Below are 24,176 nucleotides of genomic sequence, written 5' to 3'. Positions count from 1 at the left end.
GAGCGGTGTTAGCAAGAAGTGTCATAGCATCGCTCTGAAGGGCCTGAAGGCGGTACAGCGCACTCATGCACTGGACAGTGACCCTCCCAACCAAGTCAGGATACATTGCCCACACATCCTTCACATGGCTCACGCGGTTACACCACATGGGATCATCCTTCTTCTCAGCAGGGAAGAGTCCCAAGGGGTGCATCACCATCTCCAGGGGATGGTAGCCACAGAAAGTCGTCAGAGTCTTCATGGCTGCTGCCTCAACGGTGTCGTCCGTCCTGAGTCCAATCGTCTCAGAGTCAAGAGAACGCCAACCCGGCTGAAGGGGATGAGCCTCCAAAGTTAGCCAGACCCGACAACGAGGTACCCGATGCTCCTCATACAACTGCACCGTGTACAAAGGGGGCGTAGGGTAACCGGCGGAGTTAAGCACTTCCCACAAGATGGAAGGAAAGCCATCGCGAGAAAGGAAGTCAGAACTGAAACGAGAGTCTCCTCCACTGGCGGGGGTGGGTGAATTCATCTGCGGAAGGGAATCAAGATAAAGATTATGGTGGAAGGAAAAAGAAAAAGAGAGCCCGGATGATTTTAAAGAAAAGGGGTTAGCTCAAAATTTAATTCCTCTTTGTGTTTTATAATGCATGCATGCGGAAAGAAACGTTGCCTCTCAAAAGGGAAATAGGGTGCCTTTTTAGGGCATCCTAAAATATAAGTATTGGCCCACAGGGCCTAATTAATTAGCCACCTATTTCTCCCTCTATGCCTAAGGCCTTTCGTCCTAGGTCTAGCGGTCTAGTCCTGACGATCCGTAGTAGTTTCTAGGCAAGTTTTAGATTTTTGAAATTTGGTATTCATGGTTTATTGTCCTTCTCTGTGGTGGAATTTGCTCCGATACCAGCTGTGGCAGAACCGCCCGAATTATTCCAACTTAAGTGCCTAAGTCACGCCTCAGGGGCCGTAACACACTTAAATCGGAATAACCTGTCAGTCCCTCAGATCTAGTCTGATAGAGCCACTTAACCAGGATCAAATTCCACAATCTCACTCGAAGGTGAGTCACAGAAGAAATACAATAAAACAGGAAACCTCAAATTAAGTACGGAGTTATTACATAAATCGGAGTTTTTGGAGTAGCAAATAAAGTTCTCAAATTAAGTGCAGCGGATAATCGATGTCGTCGGTAACGAGGAAATGGGCAAGGCCTAGCCCACTACTCCTCATGCTCCTCTCCTGCCGGAGCAATATCCCACTCGACCGTCCAACCCGGTGGCAGGGTGGTAGGCCAAGTCACACCATCAACTACATCCTGCATGGTACCTGCAAAAATGGTGCCACAAGCAAGGCTGAGTATACTAATACTCAGCTAGACTTAACCGGTGTGAGGAGTCTACTCCTCTACCTCTAGACCATGCAGCTGTTTGGCTGAGGGGTTTGGTTTGCCAAAAGCACTAGCTGTTTCTAAAGTCAACTTTTAGCTTTTCAAATTCTACCATCATTATCTTAGCTAGATTTGCTCCTTCTAAGCATACATGGTAACAATCAATTAGTTCAATCAACAAGTTATCTCATATAATCCACATTTCACTTCTTACTCGATGCAGTACAAGGAATCAAGCAGTCTCATTAGCTGCGAGAAGCAGACGATTCGAATCGAGTTTTAAACCTTGCAAGGTAAACCTAAACACACGGCATGTCAGGGCACTCCGACCCCACACATGACAACCGTCCCCATCGATTCCCCGTTCGCGTCCAGGCCTCACCGCCTTGGCATACAATGCTCCACTGACCCCGGCTGCCGCCGTGCAGTGACCGCACTTGTACCCACCATAGCTAGCATGGGAGACCCTGTCTCAGGTCGCATGAGGGATAAAGTCCGCGCCCGGCTTCACTCAGGTACTAGGTTTACCGGTTACCATTTTTCCCGGCATGTGCTTAGTACGTTCAAAAGCTTGACTCAGGTATCCACACATTAATCCTTAATTCATTTTTCCCGTCTCATGGACATGGCATCCTCCCTGGACCCAAGTCCACGGACTAACATATACCCCATTATCAAGATGAATACAATCAATTCCTGACCTCGCGCGAGTGCTAGAAAAATCACTCGACTTCTACCGAGATCCTGATTAGCAAGCAGCTACTCGACCTAGCATACTAGTATTCATCTCAAAAAGGAGTCCTAAGTTCATGCAACTAGAGGTTTCAAGCAACTCCTACACTTAAGTGCACATTACAGTCCTACAAGCATTAAGTGTAGTAAAGTAGCATATAATAACATGGTTATGCATAAAACCGGGGCTTGCCTTCAATTGCTGGGGCTGCGGGGAGATCCTCAATAGCAGCCTCTGAAGCCTGCTCCTGGTCCTCCTCTTGGACAGGTCCTTGCTCGGGGATGAGCACGTACTCTCCGTCGGCAAGATTACAATCTAATGAATGCCATGCGTAAGATATATGCATGATATGATATGTGCTTTAGAATTTATAACTTTAAAGATGTAGGGTCTTTTGAATTTAAACAAGTTAACCTTACTTATGTAAGACCCTTTTAGTGGTATACTTAGTAAATTGGGTTAGTTTTAATGGGATGAGGTTTATTCCTTCTTCTCGTTTCTTTTATTCTCTTGAATGTTTTGGAGTAGGTTTGAACTACAAGTTGTTTTTATAAAATTCCAAAAATTCTGCAAAAATTACAGTGGCTTGCTACTGGTGTATGATTCTCTGTCTCAAAATTTGGGGTTCAGAAAGTGAATGGTTTTCTCTGGACAAAATTACCAAATTTTAGGGCAGAAGGGGTACTTTGAACTACAACTATTATTTAACAGTGGGTAATTCTTTAAAACTTATTTTTGCTGGCTTTTAGGTGTCATAACATGACTTGATACAAATTTCTAGTCATTAATACCTCTTAATTCGTTTCCTATGGTTTTCTTAAGGTTTCTAGCCAAAGGGGTGCTTTCTACTACCACTATGTTTGAAAAACATCAAACAACAGAGTTCTTATTTTTCTTAGCTAGTATTTTGTGCAAGAGCAATCATTCTGGAGTTTGGTTTCTTTTTGCTTAAGGGAAGGGGTGGTTTGCATTATTTAAGTCAAATGGCCTTTCTCACAAATTGCTAGCAAAAGGCATGGGTTCACTTCTTTTTTCATGGGTTTGTATTTTTCTCTGGTGGTTTATCTCATCATGGACTTAGCTAATTTTTGGTTGCCCATTATCTCATTATTTGAGGTTGTTTATGATTTATTGGGAAAATGCCTTATAACCACTTTGTATTTATTTTCCTTACTTAAAAAGTTAGGCTGGGGTGCTCTGTATTTTTGTAGTGGGGCTCTGGCGGTTATAAGTTCACTGGATTTTTGTTAACCACTTTGGTTAGGGTCTTGCAATTTTAATAATTGATTTTCAGTCTACATAAGGCTGATTAAAGCATCTTAATTAAAAACTGGTCCTAATTAATGGTCTCTGCATTTTTCCTAGGTTCTTGGTTGCATAAGTAAACTAGGAAAAATATTACTAATCACTGATCAACATTTTCTAATGCTTTTCTGATTTTCTCTAAGTTGTGGACAAAATGGCTTTCAATGAATAACTACACCATAATCTCTAATGCTGGGGGTTCTACTATTTTTAAACAATGTCTAATTAGGGTATAAGCATCTACAAATTTTCTTAAGCTCAGTACAGAAGAAAAACTAATTTTCCTTAATTAAACAAGGTTTAGGGGGTTTCTGTTTTTAAATTTAAACTCTAAAATTTAGAACAGAAAGCATATGGTTCAATAATTTTAAATGATAGATCATAATACTCCAGAGCTAGCAAAATTGGTTTGACAGCTTTTCATTAAGATTTCATCAAGTTATGAATTTTCTAAGTTCTGTGGTTATTTTAAAAGAATAACAGAATTGATTAAAGGGAAAAACACTTTGCACTGGGGTCCCTGGCGGTTTTTCTAGGTTTTCCTCGCGAATCAGTCCTTAGGTTACTATTCATATGAGTCGCTGACATTACAGAAAACCCCTCGGGTTCTACAGAACCTAACCCGAGGTCCTTCTTCTACCTCAACAGTAGCCGCGGCGAAGAAAAGGGCGGAGGGGCTTACCGGCGGCGAGACTGTTCCGGTGAAGTGGTCGAGGGTGAAGGGGAGGTCGCGGGGATCACAACGGTGTGCGGAACGTCGACGGAGATGGCCGGAGTCGGTCGGTCCACGCGCGCAGGCGGGGATGCTCGTCGGCGGCGAGGAGACCGGCCTGGTCACGGCGAGGTAGTTCAATCAAATAGGTCAGAGAGGTCCACGGGATGCCAGAGAAGACATGAGCGAAAGGAATTGGGCGGAGACTCACTGGATAGCTCGGTCCACGCGCGGCGGCGGAAGACCGAAGTCCGGTGAGGTTGATCTCGGGCCTCCGGTGAAGTCCGGTCGGGTCCGAGGGCTTGGCGAGCTTCACGGGCTACTGGCGGAGCTAGCCGAAGCACTGGTTGGGCTGGAGGGCGGCTGGAGTGGGCTGGCCACGGCGGCCGTAGCTCTGGCGGCAATGGCGGGCGGAAATTCGCTCGCCGGAGCTAAGGAACGGTGGCTGGCCGATGAGGGTGAGTGCGGGGCGAAGTGGGGCGCGCCTGGAAAGGCTTTATAGGCGCGGCGCGGTGCACGGGCGGTCGTGGACCGGCGAGTGCGCGCGGGCGTGCACTGGGAAGGCGCGGTGCGCGAACGGGCGTGAACCGGGGGTGTCAGCCGCGGTCGAACACGTGTTCCCGTTGCCTCTGCCCCTGTTCAAGCGCCGATTGGGAGCAAATCTTCGCGAATTTGGGCAAGATCACTGCAAGGGATTTGTTCACCAGACCAAGCTTTGTCTTTTGTGTATGGACGACGTGCGGTTTTAGGCTAGGGACAGGGAGTTGTAGCGTCACCAAGGTGTCAGTGTCAGAATGCCTGGTCCCGAGGTTGAGCTGCGCCAAAACCGTGTCAAAAGGATTTGGTTTGAGTTCAAACTTTCCCAGAATGTGTTCAAGGTAATTTGGCACGACTTTGATATTTGGATCTTCTGGCTTTGAGTTTGGAAAAGCAGAGAACACAGATGATCTTTGAGAAGAGGTCTGAAACTCAGAAATTCAGAAATCTGAATTTCTCTAAGGGTTCATTGATCAAGGGCTGATTTGGGGATTTATTTGAGTTATTTTGGCTAAGCCTTCTTAATCTTTCTTGTTACTTAGCAAATATACTTTAACTTATATAATTGGCTCAACTCACAATTTTAAACTTTTCATCCTCTTTTCACATCTTCTTGAATTTTGTTCATGGGGGTCTACTTAGAGTTCTTAATTAGGGTTGCACATTCTTATCTTTTCAAGGACTCAATTGTTTTGATCATGACACTTTTAAACATATACTTGGTGAATTCTTTGTCACTTAAGTTATTTTGATGCTCATGCTTACTTTGGTTCACATAAAATAATGGTTCTTGGTGTGGCTTTTTAAGAGAAACCCTAGGTGACACTGGGGTGTCACAGCCTTCCCCCCTTAAAGGAATCTCGTCCCGAGATTCAGGCTAGAGTCCTTCCGGGGTGAAGCGAAGGGTGAGACTGATAGGAAAAAGGGTGATGATTGTTATTATTAGGGCAAAACTGCTCTTCGAATGTCATTCTCTTTGCAACTTCAGAAGGAAGTCCTTTTAAGTTTTATCTTTTAGTTACTTCATTCTGAATTAAGATCATATTTTTGGAAATTAGATTCGAAAGGCAGGAGGAGGGGTTGGGGGTCATTACATACCAGCTTCCTTAGGTAGGCAATCGGGGAAGTTGGACCTTAAGAATTCCTCGGTTTCCCAAGTAGCTTCCTCCTCTGAGTGATTACTCCACTGGACCTTAAACATCTTGATCGATTTAGCCCGAGTTGATCTTTCCTTGCAATCCAGAATCTTGGAGGGGTACTCTTGGTACGAGAGATCTGGCTCTATCTCCAATTCTGGCTCTGCTAGAATCTCAGTCGGCAATCGAACACACTTCTTCAGCTGAGATACATGGAATACGCTGTGAATGGCAGACATCTTTGAAGGTAACTTCAGCTTGTATGCCACGGGTCCACATGCTTCTATGATCTCATAAGGTCCAATGTAACGAGGGGCTAACTTGCCTTTGATTCCAAACCTCTGCACTCCCTTGGTGGGTGATACCTTGAGGTATACAAAACTTCCCACCTCGAACTGGAGAGGTTTCCTTCTTCTGTCATGATAGCTCTTCTGCCTGGCCTGAGCAGCTTCTAGATTCTTCCTGATCAGCTTGACCTTCCTTTCGGCTTCAGTCACCAAATCAGGTCCAAAAACTTCTCTTTCACCAGGCTGAGACCAATTGAGTGGTGTCCTGCACCTTCTCCCATAGAGAGCTTCAAAAGGTGCCATCTTTAGGCTGGACTGATAACTATTGTTATAAGCAAACTCTGCCAAGGAGAGGTGCTTATCCCAGTTCTTGCCACAATCGTTCGCACAAGCTCTCAGCATATCTTCTAGAATCTGGTTTACCCTTTCCGTCTGACCATCAGTCTGTGGGTGGTAAGCTGAACTCCTGATTAGCTTGGTTCCCAAAGACTCTTGCAATTGTTCCCAAAATCTGGCAACAAATTGGGCTCCTCGGTCAGAAACAATGGTCCGAGGTAATCCATGCAAACACACGATTCGGTCAATATACAATTCTGCATACTTCTGAGCCTTATCAGTGGTGTGCACAGGAAGAAAATGTGCCACTTTCGTCAATCGGTCCACAATAACCCAAATTGAATCATGATGACGGAAGGTGTTGGGTAGACCCACAATGAAATCCATGCTGATATCGTCCCACTTCCACGAAGGTACGGACAGTGGTCGCAAAGCTCCAGCGGACTTCAAGTGGCTTGCCTTAACCCTCTGACAGGTGTCACACTCTGATACATACTGGGCTATCTCCCTCTTCATTCTGGTCCACCAGTACAAAGGCTTCAAATCATGGTACATCTTGGTGCTTCCCGGATGCATAGAGAATTTGGAGAGATGAGCCTCATCCAAAATTTTCCTCTTGAGATCCTGGTCCTTAGGAATTACCAATCTGCTTTTGAACCATAACACACCTTTCTCATCCTGGCGGAAACAATTATACTTTTCAACCTTCTGATGGAGATTCTTCTTGATAATCTGCACTCCCTTGTCACTGAGCTGGGCCATGATGATCTGGTCTTGCAAAGTTGGCTCAACAGAAATGTGAGACAAAGAACCAGAAGGAATCACTTCAATTTGCATCTTGCTCAACTCATCACACAAGGTGTTAACACGGGAATCCATCAGAATACAGTTGCATTGCAACTTCCGACTCAAGGCATCAGCTACCACATTAGCTTTCCCTGGGTGATAATGTACCTCCAGGTCATAATCCTTGATCAGCTCTAGCCATCTTCTCTGCCTCATGTTGAGATCAGCCTGAGTAAAAATGTACTTAAGGCTCTTATGATCAGTGAAGATGTTGCAGTGGGTTCCCATTAGATAGTGCCTCCACATTTTCAATGCATGAACCACTGCTGCTAACTCAAGGTCATGAGTGGGATAATTTTGCTCATGAGGCCTGAGTGCTCTTGAGGCATAAGCAATGACTCGGTTGTCTTGCATCAAGACACAACCTAGCCCGGTGCCAGAGGCATCGCAATACACATCAAAAGGCTTGCTGCTGTCGGGTTGCGCCAATACCGGTGCTGTGGTCAGATGCTGCCTCAACGCATGGAAGGCATCTTCGCACTTCTGACTCCACACAAACTTGACTTCTTTCTTCAGCAACTCAGTAATAGGCTTCGCAATCCGAGAGAAGTCCGGAATAAATCTTCGGTAATAACCGGCCAATCCCAGAAAACTCCGAATCTGGCGAACAGTCGTTGGTGGCTTCCAATTCATCATCTCTTGCACTTTATCAGGATCAACAGCTATTCCATCCTGAGAAATAGTGTGACCCAAGAATTTGATTTCCTTTAGCCAAAAATCACACTTGGATAACTTGGCATAAAGGTGGTGCTCTCGCAGACGTTGAAGCACTACATGCAAATGCCCGGCATGTTCTTCTTCGTTCTTCGAGTACACCAGAATATCATCGATGAAAACCACTACGAACTTGTCCAATTCTGGCATGAAAACAGAATTCATCAGATACATGAAATATGCTGGTGCATTTGTCAGCCCGAATGACATCACCAAGAATTCATACAGCCCATATCTGGTTGAGAATGCCGTCTTCGGAATATCACTTGCTCGTATTTTGATCTGATGGTAGCCAGAGCGAAGGTCTATTTTGGAAAACACCTTGGCCCCGACCAACTGGTCAAAGAGGACATCAATACGAGGCAAAGGATACTTGTTCTTGATAGTTACCGCATTAAGAGGGCGGTAATCTATGCACAGCCTCAAGCTTTCATCCTTCTTCTTCACAAATAGCGCTGGACATCCCCAAGGCGAAGTGCTTGGGCGAATAAATCCCTTATCCAGCAACTCTTGCAACTGCTTCTTCAACTCTGCCAACTCAGCGGGTGGCATTCGGTAGGGCCTCTTAGAAATTGGGGTCGTTCCCGGTTGCAGCTCGATGGCGAATTCAATATCCCGGTCCGGTGGCATTCCTGGCAATTCATCAGGAAAGACATCTGCATACTCACAGACCACTGGGATCTTCTTCAGGGGCAACTCCGTCATAGAGAAAGCACACGACTGAGAAGAACCCTGACTAGGCAGAATCAAAGTGAAATTCCCGCAGAAAGGAGAATTAACTTCCACGGTACGACTGGCTACATCAAGCACAACTTGGTGCAAGGTCATCCAATTTGCTCCTAGAATAATGTCCACATTTTCCAATCCCAACACAAGAAGAGTGGTTTTGACAATGTGGCTTCCCAGTTGAATAGGCACACTTTGGTTTAATTGGTTAGTTGCAATTTTACCCCCAGGTGTGACTATCATGAATGACCCTTTTGAGTGAGAAAATGGCAGTTTGCAATTAGCACTGAACTTTTGGCTAATGAAACTATGAGATGCACCAGAATCAAACAGAATTAAAGCAGGTTGATTATAAACTGAAAAGGTACCGGTCATGATAGGAGCTCCTTCTGGCACTTCCTCTAGAGCAGTGAAGTTGAGCTTCCCTTGCCTGACTTGCACCTTCTGCTTTCTTCCCTTGTCTTGATTTGGTGCTGGCATCTGCCTCTGCTGGTTCCTGGGACAATTTTTGGCATAGTGGCCCACATTGCCACAAGTGAAACACTTGTTCCCATTGCCCTGGCGGAACTGCTGCTGCTGCGGAGGCTGATTGTTCCTTGGGGCGGGAGCTGGATAGCGGTTGGGTGCCGGCTGCTGCTGCTGCTGAGGTGGCCTGATCACCCATCTGCCTGCCTGCTGCTGAAAACCCCTGCTCTGATTGTGAGAAACAATCCGGAACCTCTGAGCCTGAGCGGATGGTGCTGCCATTGGTGCCTTCCTCTTCTTCTCTGCCCGGTGAGCAACAATGCAATCCTCCTGAGAGATGGCCATGTTGACCAACTCATTGAAGCTATTGGCCCGGACAGTGTTGAGTCGTTCCCGCGGCTTAGTATTGAGACCCCTGCGGAAGCGATCCCTCTTCTTTTCATCAGAATCAGCATGATACCCTGCATACTGGCATAAGTCGTTGAAGGCTTGCGCATACTGCAGTACCGTGCGGGTTCCTTGATTGAGGGCCAGGAATTCATTCAACTTCCTATCAAGAATGCCAGCTGGAATGTGGTGTCCTCTGAAGGCAGTCTTGAATTCCTCCCAAGATACTTCATGATCAGCGGGGAGCATAGCACGGAAGTGGTCCCACCAAGTCCGAGCTGGGCCGCGAAGCTGCTGTGCGGCGAAGCGAGCCTTGGCCTCATCAGGGCAGTCTCCCGTGAGGAGGGGAAACTTGGACTCGACGACGCGAAGCCATACGTCGGCGTCCAACGGATCCTCTGCCTTGGTGAACAAGGGCGGCTGCGTGCTCAGAAACTCCTGGTATGTTGCCATAGCCGGAGGTCGCTGATGCTGGCCTCCACCATGATGCTGTTGGTGGGGCTGGCGCTGCAAGAGCTGTCGCAGAATCTCATTCTGCTGGGCCATCAGCTCCTGCACTGTGGGAGCTGGAGGAGGTGGCGGGGGAGCTTGCTCATTCTGCCCGCGACGCTGCCTCGCTGCCATCTGAAAACAGAGATTGTCGCCAATTTTATCCTAACTCATATTTTCGAACGACAAGATATCATCTCATATGGAAGGAAAAGGCCATAATCATAATATTAGGTTCGAAAATGAAGATAACATGGTGACAAGGATCCCACAGATATCAAAAGTTCACAGGGTTACATTAATCAGGGGAAAGTACCCATAAGCCTAGTCCAAAATGTGATACTACTGAGCTCGCATAGGTTTCTATCCGCCTAAAAAATGTCAAAGCGACTGCTTAACCCTGAGCGGTGGAAGCGACACTGGATACGGGTGAAGGAGGCATCGCGGAGGTAGTCCCATTGGCACCAGGGGCTGGTCCTAGCTCCTCGGGAGCCTCTTCTCCCTCGCTTCCTGCTTCATTGGCCTCCATCTCCAGGTGGTGCATGTCCAAGTGGTCATTGGCTTCCTCGAGTTCCCTCTGCACGTCGTGGAGCTGGTTCTCCAAGACATCAATAGTGTTGTCTCGGATCTCCACTTGCTGCTCCAGGGTGGTAATACGCTGGTTCAGCCTCTCCACCTGCAGATCCTTCTCCACCAACTCTGTGGATAGGTCGACCACAAAATCTTCCCGACTGTCGAGAGTGAGCTTGGCAGCCTGAGCGGTGTTAGCAAGAAGTGTCATAGCATCGCTCTGAAGGGCCTGAAGGCGGTACAGCGCACTCATGCACTGGACAGTGACCCTCCCAACCAAGTCAGGATACATTGCCCACACATCCTTCACATGGCTCACGCGGTTACACCACATGGGATCATCCTTCTTCTCAGCAGGGAAGAGTCCCAAGGGGTGCATCACCATCTCCAGGGGATGGTAGCCACAGAAAGTCGTCAGAGTCTTCATGGCTGCTGCCTCAACGGTGTCGTCCGTCCTGAGTCCAATCGTCTCAGAGTCAAGAGAACGCCAACCCGGCTGAAGGGGATGAGCCTCCAAAGTTAGCCAGACCCGACAACGAGGTACCCGATGCTCCTCATACAACTGCACCGTGTACAAAGGGGGCGTAGGGTAACCGGCGGAGTTAAGCACTTCCCACAAGATGGAAGGAAAGCCATCGCGAGAAAGGAAGTCAGAACTGAAACGAGAGTCTCCTCCACTGGCGGGGGTGGGTGAATTCATCTGCGGAAGGGAATCAAGATAAAGATTATGGTGGAAGGAAAAAGAAAAAGAGAGCCCGGATGATTTTAAAGAAAAGGGGTTAGCTCAAAATTTAATTCCTCTTTGTGTTTTATAATGCATGCATGCGGAAAGAAACGTTGCCTCTCAAAAGGGAAATAGGGTGCCTTTTTAGGGCATCCTAAAATATAAGTATTGGCCCACAGGGCCTAATTAATTAGCCACCTATTTCTCCCTCTATGCCTAAGGCCTTTCGTCCTAGGTCTAGCGGTCTAGTCCTGACGATCCGTAGTAGTTTCTAGGCAAGTTTTAGATTTTTGAAATTTGGTATTCATGGTTTATTGTCCTTCTCTGTGGTGGAATTTGCTCCGATACCAGCTGTGGCAGAACCGCCCGAATTATTCCAACTTAAGTGCCTAAGTCACGCCTCAGGGGCCGTAACACACTTAAATCGGAATAACCTGTCAGTCCCTCAGATCTAGTCTGATAGAGCCACTTAACCAGGATCAAATTCCACAATCTCACTCGAAGGTGAGTCACAGAAGAAATACAATAAAACAGGAAACCTCAAATTAAGTACGGAGTTATTACATAAATCGGAGTTTTTGGAGTAGCAAATAAAGTTCTCAAATTAAGTGCAGCGGATAATCGATGTCGTCGGTAACGAGGAAATGGGCAAGGCCTAGCCCACTACTCCTCATGCTCCTCTCCTGCCGGAGCAATATCCCACTCGACCGTCCAACCCGGTGGCAGGGTGGTAGGCCAAGTCACACCATCAACTACATCCTGCATGGTACCTGCAAAAATGGTGCCACAAGCAAGGCTGAGTATACTAATACTCAGCTAGACTTAACCGGTGTGAGGAGTCTACTCCTCTACCTCTAGACCATGCAGCTGTTTGGCTGAGGGGTTTGGTTTGCCAAAAGCACTAGCTGTTTCTAAAGTCAACTTTTAGCTTTTCAAATTCTACCATCATTATCTTAGCTAGATTTGCTCCTTCTAAGCATACATGGTAACAATCAATTAGTTCAATCAACAAGTTATCTCATATAATCCACATTTCACTTCTTACTCGATGCAGTACAAGGAATCAAGCAGTCTCATTAGCTGCGAGAAGCAGACGATTCGAATCGAGTTTTAAACCTTGCAAGGTAAACCTAAACACACGGCATGTCAGGGCACTCTGACCCCACACATGACAACCGTCCCCATCGATTCCCCGTTCGCGTCCAGGCCTCACCGCCTTGGCATACAATGCTCCACTGACCCCGGCTGCCGCCGTGCAGTGACCGCACTTGTACCCACCATAGCTAGCATGGGAGACCCTGTCTCAGGTCGCATGAGGGATAAAGTCCGCGCCCGGCTTCACTCAGGTACTAGGTTTACCGGTTACCATTTTTCCCGGCATGTGCTTAGTACGTTCAAAAGCTTGACTCAGGTATCCACACATTAATCCTTAATTCATTTTTCCCGTCTCATGGACATGGCATCCTCCCTGGACCCAAGTCCACGGACTAACATATACCCCATTATCAAGATGAATACAATCAATTCCTGACCTCGCGCGAGTGCTAGAAAAATCACTCGACTTCTACCGAGATCCTGATTAGCAAGCAGCTACTCGACCTAGCATACTAGTATTCATCTCAAAAAGGAGTCCTAAGTTCATGCAACTAGAGGTTTCAAGCAACTCCTACACTTAAGTGCACATTACAGTCCTACAAGCATTAAGTGTAGTAAAGTAGCATATAATAACATGGTTATGCATAAAACCGGGGCTTGCCTTCAATTGCTGGGGCTGCGGGGAGATCCTCAATAGCAGCCTCTGAAGCCTGCTCCTGGTCCTCCTCTTGGACAGGTCCTTGCTCGGGGATGAGCACGTACTCTCCGTCGGCAAGATTACAATCTAATGAATGCCATGCGTAAGATATATGCATGATATGATATGTGCTTTAGAATTTATAACTTTAAAGATGTAGGGTCTTTTGAATTTAAACAAGTTAACCTTACTTATGTAAGACCCTTTTAGTGGTATACTTAGTAAATTGGGTTAGTTTTAATGGGATGAGGTTTATTCCTTCTTCTCGTTTCTTTTATTCTCTTGAATGTTTTGGAGTAGGTTTGAACTACAAGTTGCTTTTATAAAATTCCAAAAATTCTGCAAAAATTACAGTGGCTTGCTACTGGTGTATGATTCTCTGTCTCAAAATTTGGGGTTCAGAAAGTGAATGGTTTTCTCTGGACAAAATTACCAAATTTTAGGGCAGAAGGGGTACTTTGAACTACAACTATTATTTAACAGTGGGTAATTCTTTAAAACTTATTTTTGCTGGCTTTTAGGTGTCATAACATGACTTGATACAAATTTCTAGTCATTAATACCTCTTAATTCTTTTCCTATGGTTTTCTTAAGGTTTCTAGCCAAAGGGGTGCTTTCTACTACCACTATGTTTGAAAAACATCAAACAACAGAGTTCTTATTTTTCTTAGCTAGTATTTTGTGCAAGAGCAATCATTCTGGAGTTTGGTTTCTTTTTGCTTAAGGGAAGGGGTGGTTTGCATTATTTAAGTCAAATGGCCTTTCTCACAAATTGCTAGCAAAAGGCATGGGTTCACTTCTTTTTTCATGGGTTTGTATTTTTCTCTGGTGGTTTATCTCATCATGGACTTAGCTAATTTTTGGTTGCCCATTATCTCATTATTTGAGGTTGTTTATGATTTATTGGGAAAATGCCTTATAACCACTTTGTATTTATTTTCCTTACTTAAAAGTTAGGCTGGGGTGCTCTGTATTTTTGTAGTGGGGCTCTGGCGGTTATAAGTTCACTGGATTTTTGTTAACCACTTTGGTTAGGGTCTTGCAATTTTAATAATTGATTTTCAGTCTACATAAGGCTGATTAAAGCATCTTAATTAGAAACTGGTCCTAATTAATGGTCTCTGCATTTTTCCTAGGTTCTTGGTTGCATAAGTAAACTAGGAAAAATATTACTAATCACTGATCAACATTTTCTAATGCTTTTCTGATTTTCTCTAAGTTGTGGACAAAATGGCTTTAAATGAATAACTACACCATAATCTCTAATGCTGGGGGTTCTACTATTTTTAAACAATGTCTAATTAGGGTATAAGCATCTACAAATTTTCTTAAGCTCAGTACAGAAGAAAAACTAATTTTCCTTAATTAAACAAGGTTTAGGGGGTTTCTGTTTTTAAATTTAAACTCTAAAATTTAGAACAGAAAGCATATGGTTCAATAATTTTAAATGATAGATCATAATACTCCAGAGCTAGCAAAATTGGTTTGACAGCTTTTCATTAAGATTTCATCAAGTTATGAATTTTCTAAGTTCTCTGGTTATTTTAAAAGAATAACAGAATTGATTAAAGGGAAAAACACTTTGCACTGGGGTCCCTGGCGGTTTTTCTAGGTTTTCCTCGCGAATCAGTCCTTAGGTTACTATTCATATGAGTCGCTGACATTACAGAAAACCCCTCGGGTTCTACAGAACCTAACCCGAGGTCCTTCTTCTACCTCAACAGTAGCCGCGGCGAAGAAAAGGGCGGAGGGGCTTACCGGCGGCGAGACTGTTCCGGTGAAGTGGTCGAGGGTGAAGGGGAGGTCGCGGGGATCACAACGGTGTGCGGAACGTCGACGGAGATGGCCGGAGTCGGTCGGTCCACGCGCGCAGGCGGGGATGCTCGTCGGCGGCGAGGAGACCGGCCTGGTCACGGCGAGGTAGTTCAATCAAATAGGTCAGAGAGGTCCACGGGATGCCAGAGAAGACATGAGCGAAAGGAATTGGGCGGAGACTCACTGGATAGCTCGGTCCACGCGCGGCGGCGGAAGACCGAAGTCCGGTGAGGTTGATCTCGGGCCTCCGGTGAAGTCCGGTCGGGTCCGAGGGCTTGGCGAGCTTCACGGGCTACTGGCGGAGCTAGCCGAAGCACTGGTTGGGCTGGAGGGCGGCTGGAGTGGGCTAGCCACGGCGGCCGTAGCTCTGGCGGCAATGGCGGGCGGAAATTCGCTCGCCGGAGCTAAGGAACGGTGGCTGGCCGATGAGGGTGAGTGCGGGGCGAAGTGGGGCGCGCCTGGAAAGGCTTTATAGGCGCGACGCGGTGCACGGGCGGTCGTGGACCGGCGAGTGCGCGCGGGCGTGCACTGGGAAGGCGCGGTGCGCGAACGGGCGTGAACCGGGGGTGTCAGCCGCGGTCGAACACGTGTTCCCGTTGCCTCTGCCCCTGTTCAAGCGCCGATTGGGAGCAAATCTTCGCGAATTTGGGCAAGATCACTGCAAGGGATTTGTTCACCAGACCAAGCTTTGTCTTTTGTGTATGGACGACGTGCGGTTTTAGGCTAGGGACAGGGAGTTGTAGCGTCACCAAGGTGTCAGTGTCAGAATGCCTGGTCCCGAGGTTGAGCTGCGCCAAAACCGTGTCAAAAGGATTTGGTTTGAGTTCAAACTTTCCCAGAATGTGTTCAAGGTAATTTGGCACGACTTTGATATTTGGATCTTCTGGCTTTGAGTTTGGAAAAGCAGAGAACACAGATGATCTTTGAGAAGAGGTCTGAAACTCAGAAATTCAGAAATCTGAATTTCTCTAAGGGTTCATTGATCAAGGGCTGATTTGGGGATTTATTTGAGTTATTTTGGCTAAGCCTTCTTAATCTTTCTTGTTACTTAGCAAATATACTTTAACTTATATAATTGGCTCAACTCACAATTTTAAACTTTTCATCCTCTTTTCACATCTTCTTGAATTTTGTTCATGGGGGTCTACTTAGAGTTCTTAATTAGGGTTGCACATTCTTATCTTTTCAAGGACTCAATTGTTTTGATCATGACACTTTTAAACATATACTTGGTGAATTCTTTGTCACTTAAGTTATTTTGATGCTCATGCTTACTTTGGTTCACATAAAATAATGGTTCTTGGTGTGGCTTTTTAAGAGAAACCCTAGGTGACACTGGGGTGTCACACTATGTTCCTATTACTTGCTTGGTTTCTGAAGGAGTTGATTTTTGCTTGCAGGAAGAAAAGTGTATCCTTGCTGCTTCTCGTGACAATCTTGACAGATTGTATCGTGATTCTAGCAACTCGCTGATCATCTTGGAGAGGAGTCACCGCTTTACAATGGAGGAACTGGACAATCAACGTTGTAAGCTGCAGGAATCTGCGGACGAAGTGACCCGCCTTAAGCAATTGATATCAGCAAAGGATGCCACCATCAAAGAACTCCGAGCTTCCAAGAAATCCATTGCCCAGGAGTTAGAGGCTGCTCGGCTGGCTGCTAAAGTTGCCGAAGAAACTGCTGCTACTCTCAAAGCCCAGCGCGATAAAGCCATGGACAAGGCTATTCGAGCGGGACGAATCTTAATGAGGAGACCCGGCGTGGTTGTTCCTGAAGACATAAAGGCTGACGTGAATGCTGCCCCTGATTCCTTGAGTCGCCCTTCTTCGTCGGTCGCACCTGAGAAAGACATTGCGAAATAGAGAAAAACTTTGCGTGCTTTGAGCGCGCGGTTAGCATGATCGAGTATTTGTTAGAGGACATCAGTTCAGCATTCGAATGATATAATTACTCTCTTATTGTATCAGAATTCATCAGTTCGTAAATTTGCAGTAATGAAACGACGCACGATGATTATGAGATTTGTTTGCAGGATATAGAAGTCATCCCTTGAATTGCATAGGCATGAGTATGTTGCACCGGCTTTAGTCGCCACTGACTTTAGCCGATTGCTCCATTAGTAGGGCATAGTGGTCACCCCGAGTTAAGTAAGCGTGAGCATGTTGCACCGCCTTAAGTCGTTGCCGACTTAAGTCGATTGCTCCGTTAGTAGGGCATAGTGGTCACCCCGAGTTAAGTAAGCGTGAGCATGTTGCACCGCCTTAAGTCGTTGCCGACTTAAGTCGATTGCTCCGTTAGTAGGGCATAGTGGTCACCCCGAGTTAAGTAAGCGTGAGCATGTTGCACCGCCTTAAGTCGTTGCCGACTTAAGTCGATTGCTCCGTTAGTAGGGCATAGTGGTCACCCCGAGTTAAGTAAGCGTGAGCATGTTGCACCGCCTTAAGTCATTGCCGACTTAAGTCGATTGCTCCGTTAGTAGGGCATAGTGGTCACCCCGAGTTAAGTAAGCGTGAGCATGTTGAACCGCCTTAAGTCATTGCCGACTTAAGTCGATTGCTCCGTTAGTAGGGCATAGTGGTCACCCTGAGTTAAGTAAGCGTGAGCATGTTGCACCGCCTTAAGTCGTTGCCGACTTAAGTCGATTGCTCCGTTAGTAGGGCATAGTGGTCACCCCGAGTTAAGTAAGAATGCAAGTCGATCGTAAACGAACTGAGTATCTTTGAAATCTCTCTTTATTGATGACATATTTCCACTTTACAGAATACATTGTCGCCCCAGCAGTTTTGAAATACAGCTAGGGATAAAACTTTCTGAGGTGCTCTATGTTCCAGGAGTTCCCAACTTCTGTGCCATCCATCTGAGTGAGGCGATACGATCCGGGCCGAGTGACTTCTGCTACCATGAAGGGTCCTTCTCATAAGGGTGATAACTTGTGCCGTCCCTCCCCCGTTAGAATTCGGCGGAGGACGAGGTCTCCTACTGAAAAGAACCGTTGCCGCACAGCCTTGTCGTGATAGCGCCTTAGAGTCTGCTGGTACCGTGCTGATTGGATTACCGCATTCAGCCGTTCTTCCTCAAGTACATCAATGTCCTCCAGCCTGGTGGCCTCAGCTTCTGCTATGCTTTCGAAGATCAACCTTGGCGCCCCAAACTTGAGATCAGCAGGTAGCACTGCCTCCGACCCATAAACCATGAAGAAAGGAGTGTTTCCACGCAGGGCTCGGCTAGGTTGGGTTCTTAGGCTCCAAACGACATAAGGCAATTCCCTTATCCACTTTCCTGCGAATTTTTCATTCTTATCGAAGACCTTTTTCCTGAGTGCCTCCAATATCATTCCGTTGGCTCGCTCAACCTGCCCGTTGGCTCTTGGATGTGCTACAGATGCGTACTTGATCTGAATGCTCTTTTGCTCGCAGAAGTCGAAGAATTCTGAACTGGTGAAGTTGGATCCTAAGTCAGTGATGATGCTGTTTGGTATCCCGAATCTGAATATTATGTCTTGTATGAATTCCACGGCCTTAGCAGAGGTTAAAGAAGCAATGGGCTTGAACTCTATCCATTTAGTGAATTTGTCAATCGCCACCAATACATGAGTATATCCCCCTTGAGCTTTCTTGAAAGGTCCAATCATATCGAGTCCCCAGCATGCGAAAGGCCAGGTTACCGGTATGGTCTGTAGTTGCTGTGCTGGCATGTGTTGTTGCTTTGACAAGTATTGGCAAGCTTCGCACCTCTGAACTAACTCGGCTGCATCGTTCTTCGCTGTCGGCCAATAGAATCCTGACCTGAAAACCTTCCCGACTAGTGTTCTGGATGCTGCATGTATTCCACATTGCCCAGCATGGACCTCCTCCAGAAGTTGCTTTCCAGTGGATGGGAGAATGCACTTCATGAGGACGCCTGATGCACCCCTTCTGTATAATATCTCCCCAATGAGTGTATAGTGAGCCGACTGTCTGGCGATGCGCTCTGTCGAGTTCTTGTCGTCTGGTTCTTCTTCATTCTTTATATACTTAATGATCGGCCTTCTCCAGTCATTAGAGTCTGAATCGAGTTGATCTATGACGTTGCACTCTTCTGTTTGATCCATTGAGATACTCGGCTGCAGAATTTCTTGCACGAAGACTCCGGGTGGGACCTGAGTTCGATTGGATCCGAGCTTGGACAGTACATCAGCTGCTATGTTCCGATCTCTTTCTATATGATGAAATTCCAGACCCTCGAATTTATCTTCCAGCTTTCGGACGGCAGCGCAGTATTTTCCCATTGAATCGCTTGAACAATCCCATTCCTTGTTTATCTGGATGATGACTACCAGAGAATCTCCGTATACCATCAATCTCTTGACGCCCAGTGATGTGGCGATGTTCAATCCGTGTATCAAAGCTTCATATTCGGCTGCATTGTTAGAGGCTGGGAATAGCAACTGGAGGGCGTACTTGAGGTGTTCGCCTCCAGGTGCGGTGAAGAGAATCCCTGCTCCTGCTCCCTGCAGCTTCAGCGAGCCATCAAAATACATTCGCCATACTTCTGCAGTTTCTGGATTATCCGGTACTTGCTGTTCTGTCCACTCTGATACGAAATCAACTAGTGCTTGAGTTTTGATGGCAGTGCGAGGTCGGAACTCGATGTCGTGGGATCCCAGCTTGCAAGCCCACTTGGCTATTCGGCCAATGCCTTCCTTGTTGTGAAGAATATCCCCTATTGGAAAACCAGTGACTACTATGACTTTGTGGTCGTCAAAGTAGTGACGCAACTTGCGGGCAGTTAGAAGTACTGCGTATAATAGCTTCTGAACCTGAGGATATCTTTTCTTCGAGGGGCCTAGAACTTCACTGATGAAGTAAACGGGATGTTGTACTGGATAGGCATGTCCTTCTTCTACTCGCTCGACTACCAACGCGGTGCTTACCACGTGAGTCGTGCAAGAGATATACAGTAGCAAATCTTCAGCCGGTTGAGTCGACGTAGCTCGCCGGGGTGGTTTCAGTACTGGTGGTGTTGTCAAGAATTTCTTCAGTGCATCTAGAGCTTCTTGTGCTTCTGAAGTCCATTGAAACTTATCCACCTTCTTGAGTAGCTTGTAAAATGGCAAACCTTTTTCTCCCAGCCTGGATATAAATCTGCTCAGAGCTGCCATACATCCAGTAAGTCGTTGAACCTTCTTTTGTGACCGAGGAGCTTCCATCTTCATGATAGCTTCAATCTTATCTGGATTAGCCTCAATTCCCCGGTGGCTGACGATAAACCCGAGCAACTTTCCTGCTGGTACCCCGAAAACACATTTTTCGGGATTGAGCTTCCATCATATCGTCTCAGGCTGTTGAAAACCAGCTGTAAGTCTTCAATGAAATCCTCCGAATTCTCCGTTTTGATTACCACATCATCTACGTAGGCCTCCACACACTTACCCCAGTGATCGGCTAAGCATGTTTGAATGGCTCTCTGGTAGGTCGCTCCAGCGTTTTTGAGGCCGAACGGCATGGAGGTATAACAGAAAGCACCAAACGGAGTGATGAACGCCGTTTTTTTCCTCGTCTTCTTTTGCCAAACTAATCTGATGATACCCGGAATAGCAATCTAAGAAAGACAGCACAGAACATCCAGCGGTGGAGTCCACCACCTGATCTATCCTCGGGAGCCCGAAGGGATCCTTCGGACAGTGTTTGTTGAGATCAGTATAGTCGACGCACATGCGCCAATCCACTTTATTCTTTTTGAGTACAAGAACAGGGTTGGCTAACCACTCGGGGTGTAATACTTCTCTAATAAATCCAGCCGCAACCAAGCGAGCTAACTCGGCGCGAATGGCCTCTCTCTTGTCGGGCGTGAAACGACGTAGCTTTTGCCGAATCGGCCTCGCCTGGGGATAAACCTTCAACTTGTGCTCAGCCAGTTCTCTTGGGACTCCCGGCATATCCGCAGGTTGCCATGCGAATACATCTCGGTTATCTTGCAGGAACTGGACGAGCGCGCTTTCCTATTTGTCGTCCAAGCTGGAGCTGATGATGGCTATCTTGCGCTCATCAGCAAACCCCAGGTTGATTCGCTTGGTTTCTTCAGTCGGCCGCATAGAGGTCGCGGCCTGAGCTTCGTTTGCCGGTGCTGCGAGGTCCTCCTCAGGCTTAGAGTTCGCCAGTATAGAAGGGACCGTTGACGGCTTGGTGGTGAGGGCTGCTTGGATGGCCACTCGGAAACATTCTGCGGTGCCTTGGAAGTCGGCGCGCATAGTTATGATCCCTTGCGGTCCTGGCATCTTCAGTATCATGTATGTCTAGTGCGAAATGGCCATGAATTTGGCCAATCCCGGCCTTCCGATGATGGCGTTGTACCCGCAGTCGAAGTTCGCCACTTCAAACCTCAGGAACTCGGTTCTGTAGTTCTCCGGAGTTCCGAAGGTTACCAGCATGTAGATGTGGCCCAGCGGGTATTCCCCCTCTGTCGGCATGATGCCGAAGAAAGGAGTGTCCGACTTGTGGAGCTCTTTGAGGTGAGCCCCCAAGCCTTGGAGTGTCCGGGGGAAGGTGACGTTGATGCTGCTCCCCCCGTCCACTAGCACCTTCTTCACCCGGCTCTCTCGGATCACCGGATCGACGAGGAGCGGGTATTTGCCCGGATGGTCGAAGTTGAGCCATTGATCCTCCCGAGTGAAGGTGATCGGGTGTTTTGACCACCGGTATGGGGCGGGAGGACCGGTGGTCGCCACCAGTATCTGGCGGTCGTTGAGCTTTTGTTGTCTTTTGTTCTCCTGCGACCCATGCCCGCCGAAGATGACGTTGACCTCCCTGTCGACGCGCGGGAAAGCTCCTCCTCCTCCCTCCTCCTGCTGATGGGGTTGTCGTGGTTCATCTGGTCCTCCCCTCGGCGGAGGAGGAGGTAGAGGTTGGAAGGGTCGGCCGTGCCCGACGGAGTGCTTGAAGTCCCGGCAGTTACGAAGAGTGTGGCGCATGTCCTTGTGGTACGGGCACTGGGCGTCGAGGATGTCGTCCAGCGTTCGTTCGCCTCCGCGAGGTCCTCCTCGGGCGCAAGAGGCAGGTGGTCCGGCGGCGTGTACTTCCTCGCGAGGCCTTTTCTCCCATCATTTGTCGGGTTGCTGGTTCGCGTCGCGTCGTGGTGCTGCCGGTGCAGGCTTTGCTCCTCCGATGAGGTCCTGGGCCCGCTCGTCGGCGGTGATGTAGAGGTCAGCTTCCCGGAAGAGCTCCTCGGAGGTAGTCGGCGCCTTCTGTAGTATGGCTCGGACGAAAGCCGAGTCATTGGATCCTCTGTAGAAGTCCTCGATCACGGCCGCCTCCGTGACCTCGGGGATACGATTTCTCATGGTCTGGAACCTTTTGAGGTACGACCGGAGAGCTTCGTCCCCCCGGCGCTTGATGGATTTGAGGTCCCACGGTTGCGCTGGCTTGTCGGAGAGGGACTGGAAGTTGGCGGTGAAACGTCGACTGAAGTCTTCCCAGTCGTCGATGCAGTGTCGGGGTAGATGTCGTAGCCACTGTAGCGCATCTTGCCCAAGGACGATGGGCAAATACGCGGTCATAACGTCCTCAGATGCCCCGGCAGCTCGAGCAGCGGTGGTGTAGACGGCTAGCCAACCCCCTGGATCCTGCTTAGGTTCATATTTGTCGACATTGGATACCTTGAAGTTGGGAGGCCATTGGATGGCCCTAAGGCGTGGGGTAAGAGCGGACACTCCGCACGTGTCCTCCTGTCGTCGGGGACGATGTCTGTCCCAGGGAGGGGAGTTGTGATTGTGGTTCCTCGACCGTCCCCGGGTGGTACCGCCAGTTGAGGCCGTTGCCGACTCAGTCCTGGTGGCCTGGCTCTGAGTCGGGATGCCATGATCCCGGTCGTACTCCTCCCAACGGCGAATCTCGTTCTCATGCCGCCGTTCGCGCGAAGCATTGATGGAGCTTCGCGCGTCTCGGCGACTGTTGATGGCGTGTCGTAGGTCGTTTGGAGGGTGAGCGAGCGGTAGAAGATGGTTGGCCGCCTGGGTGAACAGACGTCGGTAGCCCTCGGCGTCGGGAGTCCGAGGAAGTCCGTCAGCTATCCGAGCCAGTACCCCTCCGACTTCACTCGGCGTGTTCATAGCTCGGGCGAAGTCGGGATTCAGGTTGCGCCCGAAGAATGGATTCTCCCGGCGTTGCCTTGCGTCTTGCTCGGCCTGTTCCTGAGCTCGCCAGCGATCACGTCGTCGGGAGTTCCTTCGTTCTCTGTAAGCGCGTTCTTCCGGAGTTTCCCCTATCTCCGAGACCTCGTCTCGCGAGACAGGCTGCTCCGGATCCCGCTCTCCGGCCACGTGATGTCGTCGAACGTTCCTGCGCCGGTTCCTCCGTCGGCGGGATTCTCGTTGAGGCGGTTCTTCTCCGGGCGCGGTCGGTTCGTCGTCGGAGACGGTGGGCGACTCCACTCTCCCGATGAAGAGGACGTCGGGGTAGAATGGTGCTGCTGTCGTGGCGACTTTCTTTCCGTTCTCCTTTGAGGCCGGAGGAACGGAAAGAACGACTTGCTTTTCCCCGGTTTCCTTCTTCCTTGCGATCCGTGTCCATTCTTTTGTCGGGGAAGTAGACAGCCGAGTCTTCCGGGTCAGCGAGCCCTCGGCCCCCGACTTTTCGGAGATGATCTTTTTTCGGAGAGCTGGAGGTGGCGCTTCTCCGACATTTTCGGAGTTTGTTGGAGGAGACTTCTTTTCCGGCGGATCCGCAATGCGGTGTAGAGTTCCCTCTTCATCCGCTACAGATGAGATTGTCCCGAAGCAGAATACGGATCCAGGACGCATGGTGATCTTGCTGTAGAAGGTGACGGCCATTGAGCTAGCTTGGATCATCGACACACCCCCTACCTGGCGCGCCAGCTGTCGGTGTTTTGGGTCCGACCGCACACCTGGGGTTGCCCCTCGAGGTGTTTTTAGAAGTAGGACGGTGTCGACGACTGTAGCAAAATGGTTCGTGCTGACTGCACGAGGAACAGTAGACAAGGTTTATAGGTTCGGGCCGCTTAGAGATGCGTAACACCCTACGTCCTGGTGAGTATGTTTGGTGAATGTGGTTACAAGAGAGCTCTCCGAATTGAGAATACAGAGAGTTGACGCGGGTGGCTAAGTAATAGGGTCGATCGTTCTGAAGGGGTGCCCCCTAGGCCTTATATACTCGACCGTGGGGCAGTACACGTGGATATGATAACAACAAGTAGCTAAAAGGTAGTGAACCTCTTGAGTTTATCCCTACGTAACCCTC

The sequence above is a fragment of the Zea mays genome, chromosome 8 (genome assembly GCF_902167145.1).
Source record: "Zea mays cultivar B73 chromosome 8, Zm-B73-REFERENCE-NAM-5.0, whole genome shotgun sequence".
NCBI lineage: Eukaryota > Viridiplantae > Streptophyta > Magnoliopsida > Poales > Poaceae > Zea > Zea mays.
This window is presented reverse-complemented; position numbering follows the sequence as displayed.